The sequence below is a fragment of the Daphnia pulex genome, chromosome 2 (genome assembly GCF_021134715.1).
Source record: "Daphnia pulex isolate KAP4 chromosome 2, ASM2113471v1".
NCBI lineage: Eukaryota > Metazoa > Arthropoda > Branchiopoda > Diplostraca > Daphniidae > Daphnia > Daphnia pulex.
The window spans coordinates 1,496,933-1,512,370 of NC_060018.1; positions in this window are offsets into that span (position 1 = coordinate 1,496,933).

The window sequence follows — 15,438 nt, forward strand, 5'->3', positions numbered from 1 at the left end:
TACATTTGAAAGTTGCGCCAATGAACGGCTGTTTTTTCTTTTTCGCTCGCGATCGTGTATGTAAATAGACGGGAACATCCCAATAGGTGTTGTACAGGTGAGAGGGAGGCCATAGAGGGAATCTGTTGGGGTTCTGGCTTTGCTGGGCCGGAGCTGATGTGCTGCGTGCCGTTCCCACACTGGATGGATGCCGCCCAGAGTCGTGCAGTGAAAGCCAAATTGGCTGGAGAGCTGAGCTAAGCTGAGCGCGTCTAAGCTCTAGTGTATAGTGTGATGTGTTTCTAGGCAAATGAGGCCGACCAACAACAACAACGACTCTCTTTTTCTTGACTTGTTTTTTCTACAACTCGTCGTCTCGACATCTTTTTTTTTTTATTCCGACAGAATCCGGCGCGCGGTTCCGTTTGGCGCTCAGCTCATATTATCCCATTCATTGCGCATTCTCTACCCAATAACCGGCGAATGGCTTGAATCTTATTTCTTATTCCTTTTCGGCTTTTTACGAGCGCCCATCAATGAAAAACACCTCGTTCCTCATGCACTTTCGGATCCAATATCATACGCAACTTCTCGGCTCCTCAGAGAAGGGGCCCCCCTTCTCTCGGCTGGATTGTATCCTTGTAGCCGACCCCCCCATGGACACGCATGGCAGGAGAAATGGCGATCCGGTTTGTGTTTGTCTATGCGCGGAGCAAAGGAAATGACGCAAATACAAAGTTGGAAGAATTACACAATTTTCTGGGTTGCTTGGGGGAAGGGGAAGAACAGATTTTTGCCTAGACTAAATTATTTGATGCGCCCACTTTTATTTTATTTTATTTTATTTTTTTGGCGCTTGGAAATGCGAGAAGGATTTCGAGGGTTTTTTCAGGCTCGGCTGATCTTTTTATACGTGTCGTCGTCGTCGTGTTTCACGAGGTGAGTCCAAGGGCTTTTGACGCATCTCAACCGGCATCACACATCTCCGCTGCTGCTGGGCTAGCTATAGCTGCAGTGTCTATTCCGCCGGATATTGCGATACGCTTTCAATTCGCCAAGGTAAGAGGGAATGAATTACGTGACGCGTGCCGACGACAGCAGCAGCCATCTTTAATATTATTATTATTCTTCAACAGTGATTTTTATAGTCTTTCTCTGGTGTACTAGACTGTAATTCAAAGAAATAAGAAACAAGACCGGCGGACGGGAAAAATGCGGATTTTTATCGATCAATTTATATCCTTTGACATGGGAGGGGGAAAAACAAAAAAAATTAAGAGATACACACATACAGATTGTTCCAAGTGATTTTCTTTTTTTTATTATTATTTTAGAAAAAAAAAAGCCACAGGTTTGCGGCGGTCCGTGTGTGGGAAATGACAAATCGCCATGAGCTTCACATCCATTTATCACCGGAAAGTTTGTTGTTTGATTTTCTCTCTGCTCGCGAGGATGTTGTTCTTCTTCTTTTTTTTCTCTCTGATAGATACCAAAGGTACGGACCATCTATCCAAAGTGTCTCTGTCCTGTCGCTATCATCAGATTTCAGAATAATAATAATCCATAAAACAGGATAAAATTTAAAAAAATAAAAAAGGGAAAGAATTTTCTAAGTTGGAAATAAACAAAAAACAACCGAAAAAATTTCAACGGAAAACTTTCTTGATATTTTCTTGGGAGGGGAATTGAACCGGTCGGCCACCACGATTATATAAGGTTTTTTTCATGAAATCACAGAAAAAGAGACCGGTAAAGCTTAACTTGTCCGGAGAGCCGCAGCACACAACACATAATCACGTTCTTGTTTTTTTTTTTGTTTCTGCGTTTTCGTTCGTTCATTTTTTTTTTATAGTCAAATTTATTTCCCAATCATTGGCGCATGTTGTTCTCTCTCTCTTTTTTTTTTCTCTAAAAAACAAATCACAACCCGAAAATTGACTAGAAAAAAAAAATAACGGAAAAATTTTTCACGAGGAGAGAAAAAGGTCGTTCCGGGGTCACGAACGTAACTTTGTTCGTGTCTCCCATTTTTGTTCATTTTTTTTTATTCTACACACCTTTATTTTTTTTTACCATCATGTCTGTCCCTCTCTTTTCTAGATATATATAAAGGGTGGATCGCTTTTCCTTTATTTAAAAAAATAAATGTTTTGGTAAGAAGAAGAAAAAAGAAAAGGGCACGTTGATTATTGGAGGAGATAATATGAGTAAGATGCCGCCATCAAAGTCCGCCATCATTGATCATGTATTGCCTTAGCTGCGTCATTCATGCATAAAACCCCGCGACGAGTGGAGATTCTCACACGTTATACACAGCCTACTTCTACTTCTTCCTCTTTCTCTGCCAATGTCCGATGTCTTTTTCTACCCAAAAACATTCCGGTCATGACCGCCCATCTCTCTCCAGTCTCCATAAACTCCCCGGCCGATGACAAGGACCGAAACAAAAACAAAATCTATGGAAAATGTACATATAATCCGATCTATAGGCGAAAAACGATTAAGAGAAGGATCGAAAGAAAAGAAGAAAATGATCGGAATTCGAGACGATACGGAATTGAAAAATCAAAGAAGAAGACGAATGGAACGCCCCGAATCGTCGTCGTCAACTCTCCACACTTTTACACGATTGGAAACGCGTGTTGCATGATGACTATCCCTCCCCCCCGGTCGATGAAGACGTTTCATCTTTTATATACACACACACACTGAGCGGTTACCAACAACAACATCCATCTACACAGTTTCTCAGAGAGTTATTTGGGCCTTTTTCTCCCCTCTCTTTTTACCAACAAATAATATCTCTCTCCATTTTTCCCTTCACCAAAATAGTTTGGACAGTTGAGAGACTGTGTCGGAGTCGGACTCGGAGGAGAGAATCAAATAAAGACACAACACAAGGAGAAACGTGTGCGATCTGGTCGGACTGATATAGCCGCGCTCTGTTCGGGGTCCGGTGCGCCGTCAACTGCTCTCGTGCGTGCATCACCAGGTAGAGAAAGATGCTTGTATATTCACACACAGCAAGTTGCACCGGGCGTGTGTACATATATATATATGATGTAGGCCTGTGTGTTTGTGTGTACAGTTGTCCAACATGTGTGTGTACGTGTGTTCATGTCGTCTCTCTCTCTGCTCATTTGATCCGATATTGTGTATCCTTCAGCATTTTCCAACTGATGTGGCTCTGAGCGATGATCTCTTTTGACTCGGGGGTTATTTTTGTTTTCTTCTCTCGCCCCATTTCTTTCTCTGATGTTCATCGCCGAGCAGCCAGAGGATGTGAAAGGTGGGTCCTCTCTGGCGCGTGTGTGTGTGTGTGACATCGACAGTGAAATATTGAGAAGCGATGGGCTCGCGCATTCCAAAGGCACCGTGGACCTTAACATCTCTTTCTTATAAACCACCCCCCTCCCAAAATAGAGATAAATATTAGATATTTTTGGAAGAATAAAAAAAGGAAATTTAGTTTTGAAAAATTGAAAAGTAAAATAGTTTGAATTTTTGATTAAAAGCGCAATGATTAGACGGAATCATTAAGCCGGTCTGCCAAGGGAGAAATTAGAGAGAAATTTAATGCCTGTGTGTGTGATGGCCGTTATTCAATCCAATCAGAAAAATGATCGTCTATATAAGCGAAGGGGGTCACGAAAAGGACACGGTCCACATCCACACGATTCATTAACAAAACAAAAATAAAATAAAATGTTTCCCCTGGCCGCTTGACGTTCCGGGTTGTTGCGATCAAATTTTTTTTTTTAAAGAGTCGCGCGGGTCTATAAGAAGAAAATATCAAAAGGCAATGATGAAACAAATATTTCCCCCTTCTTTTGACGACACAACACGACCGAGAATAGAAACTGGAGGATGACTGTATAGAAGAAACAACCAAGAAACTGAAAAAAAATCTTTTTTCTTCTTAACTAATAAACGAAAAAGAAAACAAAATTCATTTTTCTTTTCTTAGTGGATGGAAATTTCCTGTTCTGCTCCCTCGCGTTGAATCAAAAGAAGAAAAAAAAAGAAGAAAAAAACAAAGAAATAAAATGAGCGCTAGAGAGACCGTGACACGTCAGAGTGGGAATCTCTTTTTTTTTTTTTTTTTGCCGGGGTCGTTCATTTGATAGCAGGAGGTCCTTTGCTGATGCTCTCCAGTTCTCCCTTTGGCTCCTCTCTTCTTCTAGTAGACGATTTTGATATGAATAGAATCAAGAAAGAAAAGAAAAAGAAAAAGAAAAGAAAGGAGGAGTTGAGGAATGAAAGAGGAGAGAAGAGAACTCCGTGTCCTCCATGCCATTTGTTACCTTTTAAATGAAAAAAAGAAAGAAAAAAAAAAGAATAAATGTATACATATGATGTTGGATTCAAGCGGAATAAATCGCCGATGATGGGCGATGATGAGGCACGCCGCGACTCCCAAACGGCCAAACCGAACCGCTAATGATTTCTTCCCTATTTCTTCTTCTTCTTCTTCTTATTCTTCTTGATAGGATGGATATAAGGCTGCTGGAGTGTGAGACCCTCTCGCCCATACACATGTGCTGTGTGTACAGATATAAATACAGAAAGAAAATGGAGAAGTTGACGGGGCGGCGTGAGCGCGCCAACGCCGCCGCCGTTCAATCGCGGGCAGCGATCGCGGTACATATTTCACATCGGATGAGAGACCCGAGCGAATATTTGAAATGATTCACTCTGCATGAATCATCACACACACACACCCTTCATTTTTTTAAGAAGAAGAAGAAAATTCTTACGGTAAGAAAATTTACAAAAAAAAAATAAAATAAATTCCGACGTTATTATTTATTCAAACACTTACGCAACACCTGTAAAAAAGAAGAAGATGAAGAAGGCATGAAGTAAATACACGGTTGATTAGCCTTTTTGTAGATGCGATTATTCTCGACGAGAGATGTACTATAATATTTTCTGGCCACACTTGCAAGCACTCCTCTTCTTCATTCTCTCTAGGTAGTGTCTGGAATATTATAAGAAAACGGTCGTGATGGGTTGACCTCTCCCCCTACTCCATTACGGGCGTTTAGTCGGGAAGAAAAAGCCCCAAATTAATTCCCGCACTATGTTGTGTAGTATAGCATAGATAAACATTCGTTCCAATTTGAGAAAAGCGCGTATTTAGTTTTTGATACTACCACTTGTTTGTGTAACATGGTACTACTTATACTACACACACATGTTTGCCTTGTTAATTTTCCTTTTTTTTTTTTGTTTCTTTTTGGTTCCAACATACTTCCCTTCGCGGTTGGATTTTTATAGTGAACGAGAGAAAAAGAAAATCAGGGGGTCGTTTGTGTGTGTGTGTGTTTTTTAGTTGTCTTCTTTTTCGTTCTTTTCTTTTAAAAAATAATATTTATCCGAGTATTTATAAATTTGTGGCGCCCGGGCTTAAATTTCCGATCATGTTGTCATGGCCGGTGGCGGGACTCGCCCATTTTCTTCTATCGTCCCAGTCCTACTATATATGTGATGGTATTTATGGACGTAATATAGCGTGGGACCACGATTGAGGAAAAGACACACACACAAAATATGGAAGGCGTAATCAAGTCCCAATTAGTACAGACTTTTCTGGCTTGTATATTATATATACTACTTGACCAAAAAGATTTTCAGATTTCTTTGAATTTTCTTTTTTTCTTGGTATATCAGACTAGGGGGTCGGGATGAATATTATTTTCAATCATTCCAAAGTTCCTGGTATACATTTGAATAAATAGATGAATTTTTGGAGGGGTTTTCTTCCGATTGTTATGCAATAGAATAATCAACTGTTTCTCCGTTTGGGATTCGTTTAGGATATCGGGGAAAGAATAAGAGAGTCCGGTGATATTTTCTCTCTCGAATAGTTTCCATTCCCGCACTAATCACAGCTCATACAGACACTCACGTCACGCCCCCCCCCCCTCTTTTTTTTTCCTCCCTCTCGGCAAACTTGTTAGCGCGCAGGCTCATTACCAAAAAAAGTTATAATAGCCAATTGGGTCTCTCTCTCTATCCCAAAAGAGTCCCTGGACCAAAGTGGGACTGTGCAGCCCTTTGGCTCCTTCCCACCCTACGTAGGTCCTCCTGCTGAGGACTCTTTTTTTGTGGGTTAAACGGATGTTAAATACATCGAACCGAAATTCAATCACTTGTTACCTTTCAAAGAAAATAAAAAAAAAAGCGGATTGAGGTTGATGATCCAATTTGTTATTTATAACTCTTCGATTTCCTTTCTGCTCCATTTTGGTTGCACGCGGCCGCCGCCGTCGTTGTTTTATCTCTCGTCGTCTTGTAAACGCTATGTTAATGTAAACGAACGTGTCAAACCAATTTCTCATACAACTTTTTTTTTCTTTTTTTTTTCCCCTGAGGGGTTTACAACATCATTTTAAAAAACTCTGGCGCTCTCTTTTTTTTGGCCTGAAATGTTATTTTCCATCAAATTAGAAAGAGAAACCACGGGATCAACCGGATCCCCGTGTGTGTTGTGCACGAAATATGAATGCAAACAGCCCCAGCACACAATCTCTCCGATCAATGTCAATCCGCATCAACGTGAGTTTATTCAACTATAAGTGTTGCGCCCGTTCATCCAGTCGCTCCGCATTTGGCAATGGCACATTTATACACCGAATGGCGGCAAAATGGTTTTCCTACCAAAATAATACCAACGTGAGAAATGAAAAAAAGGTGTTATCAATAACACAGTCGTATATAATATTTATGTACAGCAGATTGGACATCATCTATGTTGCAACACACTACATAACCGACCGACCGTTAGATTTTGCATTTAATTTATTGTTTATCCGTCTGGAATATCTTGGCAACTTTTCGTTCATTTTTTTTTTTTTTTAGTTATTCATCCCGACATTTTGGAATTCACGAATGGCTTTCCAATTCTTTTGAAGAAAATTTGTAAAAAGGTTGTAATTCGGTTGTTGCTGTTGTTTCGATCGTTTAATTATTTAGTTTGAAAAGGGGGGAGAATAAATGATTGGATTTGTGTTGTGTTATTTTAAGTCCTGATTGGCTGCGACTTGGTGAGAGTGGGGCGGCGGCTCCCACCCCCATCTCTGCCGTCCGAAGCAAGAAAGAAGAAGAAGAAGGTTGCGGTCGTGTGGCGCGTCACGGAGACGCCGCCGTGAATAAATCATCGGCGCGCGTATATAGACAGACGCGAACAAGTTCCATCGCTTCATTCGATTTCCCTCTTCTTCTTTTTCTTTTCCCTTTTTCTTTTCTTTCATTCGTAGAAGAAAAAGGAAGAGAGAGAAAGGGCAAAGAAGGAAGCAACTTGACGATATAAATTACCCGCTCATCGACCGGCGTGCATATTCATCAGAGTCTATTATCTATACATGTATAGTCGGCAGGGTGGCGGGGAGGTAGCACAGCAGACAGTACAGATCCGAAAATCTTATTTTTTTTTAAAATATAACTAGCACACACAACGAGGAAATCAACAAATTCTCCCTGCCGACAACTGAAAACTCTCCCGCGTGTGCGTGTGGATTTGATTCAAGTCTGAACCTGCGTCCGACTAATCGCGCGGGGGGGGGGGATGGAAGGCAACCCCAACGCAGATATGTGGGGGCGGGGCAAGACAAAAGAAAAGGAGGATGTTCCCTATATCTCCGCCGACGATCGCCCAGTCTATTACAACAATGGATGTGTGTGTAGAGTCGGCCGGGAGAGTCGTCTTATTTAATGAACTCATCATCAAAACTTCCCCCCCCCCAAAAAAAAAACGGATATTTAACCAGCACTGCTGCTGATCCCTTTCTCTTTTTCTCATCTGCATGTTTCCCCCATTTGATTCCAATATGGCGACCATCGGGAAAATAACTAATAACCAGCGTCGATTATTCTGCCGTCTAGTTTTTTTTTCAATCATTCGGTCGTTAAAACAAATAGAGACATTCCTGGGTCTTAAAATATTGAGGAAATCTATACTACCAAACCGATATATAGTAGATATCTGTGATTATTAAGTAGATGCGTTGGCTGCCTTCTCACACCTTCCTGTTATTTCTCCTGTATACCCAATCAACAATATAAATCCTAAAACATGTAAAGAAAAATAAAGAAGAATAATTTGTTATTCGACTGATGCGCTCTCCGGAATTAATAACATAAGCACAGATCCTCCCTGAATTTGTTTTTCTTTTTTAAGGGGGAAAATAGAACTGGTTCACTCGCTTGTGTCTAATAAAATCAGGCCCTCTTCATTTTGTGTGGGGGGAGGGGGTTACGTGTCGTTGCACAAATCACGAACAAGAAGCATCGCACACAGTCAAATCTACCTGGAAAATAAAGAGCGAAATAAGGAAAAGAAGAAAAAGGGGGCCGGACTGACGATTCGTTTCGTATGTGTTGAAAAAAGAAGAAAAAGAAAATAAAACATTTTTCCTTTTTTCTAGAAAAGTCAAGGCGGCGACAGTCAGCTCGCAGAGGAGAAGAGATATTGTGTGTGAAGACGGCGGGCTGATGATTTGTGATTTCCTTCTTTTCTGGCGGCGTTTCATCACCCCCGCGTCGTCACCGCCACACCACCAGCACCGAACGAAATGTGTATAAAAATGGGAGACATCACAGGATGAATGGCTTAAAAAAAGAACCCAAAACTTTTTTTGAAGTTAAAAAGAAAATTGTTTTAGTTTTGTTATTAGGTGACGCATTTTTCGCCATCGGATCTGAGCTGTTGATGAACTTGAAATTTTTATTTTTCTCTTCGTATGGTTTTTTTGAAGCTCGCGCCGTTAGCGTCGTAAACTAAACCAAATGTGACGTTGTGATGCCGCCGGCGGCGGTCAATATCTGTGCGCGCGAGAGCGACGGAGCGTTTCGGCCGCATCGTCGGTGGCTGCTGCGCTGCGCTGCGGCGGCGGCTGATTTGTCCGTAACTAACGACTCGCCGCGTGAAATAATAAAAAGGAAAAAAAAAAAAGAAAGAAAAGACATGACCAACACTAAAAACAAATAATGAAAGAAGAAATAAAAGAAAAAGAAGAGCGCGCGTGCTGCTGCTGCTGTTGCCACGCTTTGCGGTACATCCGCTACACGGTGGCTTCGTGACACGGACGGTTGTCCGCCAAATGAAAAAAAAAACTCTCGGCTCAAGAAAATGTAAATGGGCAGAAACAATTTCCAGGCGACAGAGTGTGGTATATTAGGCTTTGATATCAAGATTGATTATAATATGCCATATGTGTGTGGTGATTTGCCATCACATTCACGCCGCGGCCTTAAATGTTGGTGATTTCTTTTTCTGTACATTTTGGGGTCTGTCTTTTTTCGCAGGTTCATTAAGATAGTCGGTAGGAAAATAATAAAAAGGAGATACAAATCGATAACTCGGAAAAACTGCAGGGCCAAATAAACAAGGGAATGAACCAACGCGGGAGACTTGGTTGTAAATAGACACAAACTCTAATATAATCATCTAACTCTTTTCAGCTCTGCCTGTGACGACTTGGTGCTGGACTACGTGCACAGCAAGAAGGGGACCTTGTGTGTGTATATATTTACGTGTTTGTTCTGCTGGTGACATTACCATCTGCGCATCTCCCGGTCGAAACGATCTGCTGCCGCTGCTCTTGCGTCTTGTGTCCCTGCGATCGTTTAGATTTCGGGACGCCCCCCGTTGAAAGCAATTCCCAGTCGCGGTCTTGTCTCGATGACTTTTCTTTCTCTTTTGCCTATATTTTACACTGTATCCCCCTTCTTCTGGTTGTTGTTGTTGTTGTCTCTCTTCCGTTGTTCAATTAGTTTAGAGCCAAATTTGTAAATCCAATCTGAAAAAGAAAAAGAGAAACGACAAACGACTTTTCTGGGCTCTGCTGCAGCTCCGGAAGGAATGTCTCCCTTAGATTATTTCACTCTAAAATGTTGTTTCTTTCTTTTAGTTTCGTTTTCTCTCCCAGCCCTTCAATTGTACGCAGTTCCCATGGCAACAAGTTGTTGACTAGAGTTTGAATGAATCACAGTGCCAGCAGCAGCAGCATCCAATTGCAGTCCCCAGCTTATTTGCTTTTGATATTGATTCATCGTCGTGAGAACCTGTCGGCCGACTATTCCAACGTTTTGGATGGATACTCCTAAAACTGAAATCAGATCTGGAAAAGAAAAGTTCAGAACGGAAACGCAATTGGGTATTATATGTACAACAACAACAAACGGACCATTCCCCAGCTATAGTCATGTGGGGTAGGTCCTTTTTGTGTCATTATTATTACACTCGGGTTGTCTTTAACTCAACAGTTGGCAGCCAGCAGGCAGTGTCATAATTAACCGGCTGTCAAATCGAGAAAAATAAGAAATTTTTTTTTCTTTTTTTCTTTTTTTTTCAATTTGAATGTGTAAAGCAAATACAAGAAAGAAGTTAAGAAAACAAGCGTTTGGGTCCGAATGCTCTTCTCCGGTTGCTCTTATATTATATTTAACTGGTGTGTGTGGCACACAAGTAATTCGAGAGTTTAATAGAAATGGCCTTTTTCGTTATTCTCTCCCCTCGTTGAGTTTCCTCTGACAGTAGGAGAAATGTGACTGGCAGAAACTTTGAATGGACTTTTCTTTTTTTGGAGACACTTGACAGAAAATAAATGGCACGGTCTCTTCTATTATTTCTGAGATACGTACTGTATAATATAGCGCACAAGTGTCTTTTATCGACGGTTTGCCTTCTAACGTTGATGTAGGTCGCTGCTGCCGTTGCGTGTGTCGCTTGTCTACTCTGCGTGGGCTGCTTATATTGGTTGATTGGTTTTTTTCCTTATTCGTTGGACGTCCCTTATCTGTTTTCTTCTTCTCGGCAAATATAACGACAACGCCTCTATCTCGTCGATTCGTCGACCCGTAACAGATTTCAACTCTCAACCTGTCGCTAGATAACACCGAGCTGCTTGCCATTTCTTTCTCACGAAAAAGCTCAATGTTTTTCTAATCAGTTGAAATATTCATTCATTAGTCGATGTAATTATTTTAAAAAGAAAAACAAGATTTCGGGGGGAAGGGGGGACATTATTTCTTTGCAATGGAGGAGGGGGGTCATATTTTTTAATTATGCAAAGGGGGGGGGGGGTAGTGTTTCACTCGTTTAAATAACGACAACGAAAATAACGTATTAACGAGCCTCGTTATCGACTTTTTTGGAAAATGCTGGTTTTTTTCGTTAACGATAACGAAATGGCTGTTTTTTTCGTTGTTTTCGTTAATTTCTTGCTAAATTTTTCGTATCAAAACCGTAGAGATTTCAAATTTTTTGACCACCAGGGGGAACTTTTTTTCCCCTCAAAATTTGGAATTTTCAATTTTGGGATGACCACCTACTAGCGACTTAGCGATCCCCTAGCGAGGAATTAGGCCATTATTTTCGCATCAATTATTTCTACATCATTTGGCCTAACAGGCCTTAGAAAACTAGGTTCTAAAAAAAAATTGTAAGGTAAACGATAACGGTCGCAAAAACAGAAAAATGCGACACGTTTAAATTAACGAAACGAAGAACGAAACGAATGAAAAATTAAAAAAATAACGATTAACGATAACGATAACGAATCCAAAAAAGCACAACGGTGAAACACTAGGGGGGGGTAATCAAAAAGGTTTTTTAAAAAAAATTTTATTTTATCAGAGATTATAATAATTATTCAAATTGCAGGATTTTATGCAAAGGGTAGCCGGGGACAACCCAAAAGGTAAAGAAACGAGACAAACATTTTGCGAATTTTAGAATTATTGTAGAATTAAAGAAAAGATATATTTTCATCAGAGATTTAACATTACAGATATTGTACTACTGCGTATCAATGTTGTACCCTTGTACATGTATATATCATTCGTGTGTTTTCACTTTAATGTCTGACTTCCGCCCGGAATATTACACAATGACATGTTGGCCCTATTAGATTCTACCATTCCGCCAGACACGCGAACCCCCGTCACATGTAAAACGTGAAAAAATAAATAAAATGAACTACTCGACGACATATGGAGGTGTTCCGTGAAAACGAAGTTTCTTTCTCGACGGAATCTCAGCCCAACTGGAAAGTCTTGGCAAGAAAAAGAAAGAAATAAAGAGCCCGCAGAATTTGATTTCTGGCTGCTGAATAAGAAAAAAGAATTTCCCGAACGGCCTGTATGGGAGAGAGAAAGGAGAGAAGAGGTTGAAAGGTGTGGTTGTATCAGTTGTACGATATGTGTAACGTCTACGATGTGTAGTATAACATGGTGATGTGTGTAGAGCAGCAGCAGCAGTGAGCTAGTGACACGGTAACCTGTTGATGCCGGGTGATATGTGTACGTATACACGGCGGTCTAACCGCGGTGGGGCTCATCAGATCCCACACAACTTTTCTTCTCCCAGACTACGTGAAATGACGCGCTCTCATCATCGTCTGCTACTTCCACCATCTCCTCCCAGTTGCGTGTGCAGTTTCCGCTTTGAACTACATTTCGAATTAAGAGAAATTTCGTCGGGAATCAAAAGAATAAAAACAACATTTTTTTGTGTGTTGGAAACTGACCCTTATTTTATTATAAATTTCGTTCGGACAATATGGGCTCTCTAACCCTCTCGTGCACGCAGAGAAAAAAGGGAAACACGATAATCCGAAATGATATTAAACAGCCTTGACTTAGTTTTATTTTCATTTTGAAAACAACATTTGAGATTTTTTTTTCTCTCTATTTTATTTAGGCTATCGGCTGTTGTGTGTGATGGCCGCAACCGAACGACAACACGCGGCCAGCCAACAACAAATTGGTAAGGGGAAACAAAAAAATCTAAAAAAACTTTCCCTCTCTGCTTTTTTTCTTTTTCTTTCGGGCCGGCGTTTTATTTCGTTTTCTTTTGTGACGTTCTCCGATCCGAAAGACTCTCTCGTCTGAGATCTCTTTTCTTTCTTTTATTTGGAATATAGAGGAACAATCAAATAAAAAAGACAACAACCAACTGTGAACAACCGAGCGGATGTTGTCTACGCATTGCGACACAGGTAGAAATAAAATACTAAGAGTCTCGTTGCATTTAGCCGCTGTTGCACGAGATGTCCTTCCCTCATTCTATATATCTCTGTGACGTCATAAATAATACAAACTATTGTCGTCGACTTGTATTTTGTTAACCGATCTATTATTATACATATGTATATACTGTATACATCTAGATTTGTATTATACCCATGTCACTTGGAATAGGAAAATGAGGTCCGGGAAAAACCGGAGGGGAAAACAATCAGACCAAATATTTTTTTCTCTCTCCCCCCTAAAAAAAACACACGCGATTTCCAGACAAAGAAAGAAAGAAACATTTTATTGTGTCCCTTTTATTCCTCCTCCCCAAACAAAAATTCCAACTAAAAAAAAAGAAAGAAAAATTCAAAAATCCTCCCCCTTGAAAAGAAAAAGAAAAATGAATAATATCTGAAAAAAAGAAAAAAAGAAATAATATTACGTGAGCGCACGGCGCGTTGATCGAGGCTCTCTTGATTGAACCCGGTGCGAAGAGAACACACACAAAGCGATGGCGAAGAAGAAGAAGAAGAAGAAGAAGAAAATGTTTGATAAAAGAAGAAGAAAAAAAGAAAAAAAAGAAACAGGTGATTGTCTAACAGCGGGGGGTCGATCATCAGTGTTAAAAGGGATTGCTGGAGAGAAACCCCCCAGTGGTGTGTGGCAATGCCCGGAGCGAGCTAATCACGGACAGGGCCGGCCCATTAGTTGTGCTGTGCACCAGCCAAACGGACCCGGCCACTACACCAACCACCACCAAGACTCGCCACACACACAACAGCGTCGAGCATATAGGTAGGTAAAGATGTATTTATACGATATTATAGGCGAGACCTATAGGCTCACACCTACTGGCTCGTTTGTGATTCAGAGGGTCTTGTTCTTTTTTTTTAAATAGCCAAATGAGGAAGGATGCAGACGAAACCCCCCCCCCCCCCCCCCCCAACAACAACTACAAAAAGAAGAAGAAGAATTTCGAGCTCCTAACGAACCCGAATTCCAGCCCAAAGGGGTTGCTGCTGCACATGCTCATTTCTGTCCATCACGGATTTAGCGACCGAAAAAATCGGCTTTTAACTATTCCGATTCATCTCAGACCTTTATTATAGATGGTTCTCGGAAAAAAAGTCTCTCATCCGAAATGATTTTCATTTATTTTCCCAGTCAACTGCAAAAAAAAATGATTGCGCAAGTCGCTTTAAAATTTCATCGGCGCAACGGATGCTCGAATAAATCCACCACACAACAAAATCAAACAACATCGTCCGTGATGAGATTGTATAGGTGGAGCTTCCGAATTCGTTTCGGCTACTTAATGATGACCAAGTTACGGTGGTTGTGTATATTTCTACCACACGGAACACGCTTGTTATATTACGCAGTCTCTCTCTATACGCAATGAGCTCTCCCCTCCGTCCATCCATCCATCCATCCTCTTTTCTTTTATTCTCTCTAGTCTCGCACACCTCACCCTGTTTTGTTTTTTGGGTTTTCGCTTTTTACAATCCCCTTCACATATCAGCCCGGGCATCCGCACACACACCGCGGTGTCGGTTTACAACTGCCCAGTTGTCTGGCCAGCAGCAGCAGCCAGCAGTAAGAGAACACACACATTTTGCTTGGCGTGTGTAACATCATATAAAAGAGAGAGAAAAAAAAGAAAATATAGCACTGGACTATAGTCCAGTAGCGACGGGTGGTGGCCCGCTCCTGATTATTCATACAACTGGCTGGAGCCCGAGCGACGAGCGGAGGGAGAGCCTAGCTGCACGAGTGGCGACCGGAAGTGCCGTTCCATGTTGTCCGAAACCACCCTTCTTTCTTTCTCTATTTTACACACAGAAATAGAAAGAAAAATAAAACCCCACACACACACAAACGATATATATTCAGTAATACGTCTGTGTATATTTAATTTAGACGGGCGAAATGGCTTGGCCAGTCGCAGGTACACGAGTGTGAGGGGGGATGCAATCCGTGTCGTGGTGAATGAATTCCTCAGAGTTGGACACCAAGACACACAAAAGTTACGTGATGAGGGGGAAAAGAAAATTCGGAAGTTGAACGAGAAGGGGGGCCCAGCAACTCTGTGCAGCAGACGTGTCCATGAAAAAATGTTCCAAACGTATTTATTTTGTATTTCTCTAGCTTTGAATTGGACGGGGAGGATAATATAATCAGGTGTCGTATGTAGAACAGGCAACCCCTCATTTGTAATGGGCCGCTAATTTGTCAAACTCATGAACCCAACCAACACACACCACACTCTTACACACGTGCTGGTTAAAATGTCTTTAACTCTCCGGTATGTGTGGAAACATTTTTCTTTTGTATTTAAAAAAAAAAATGTGATTTGGGTATTTTTCACCCGTGACGAATAGTTTTGTCTCGTGCCAAACGGCCGGGTTTTTTGTTTTTTGTTCGGGTTGATGGATCGAA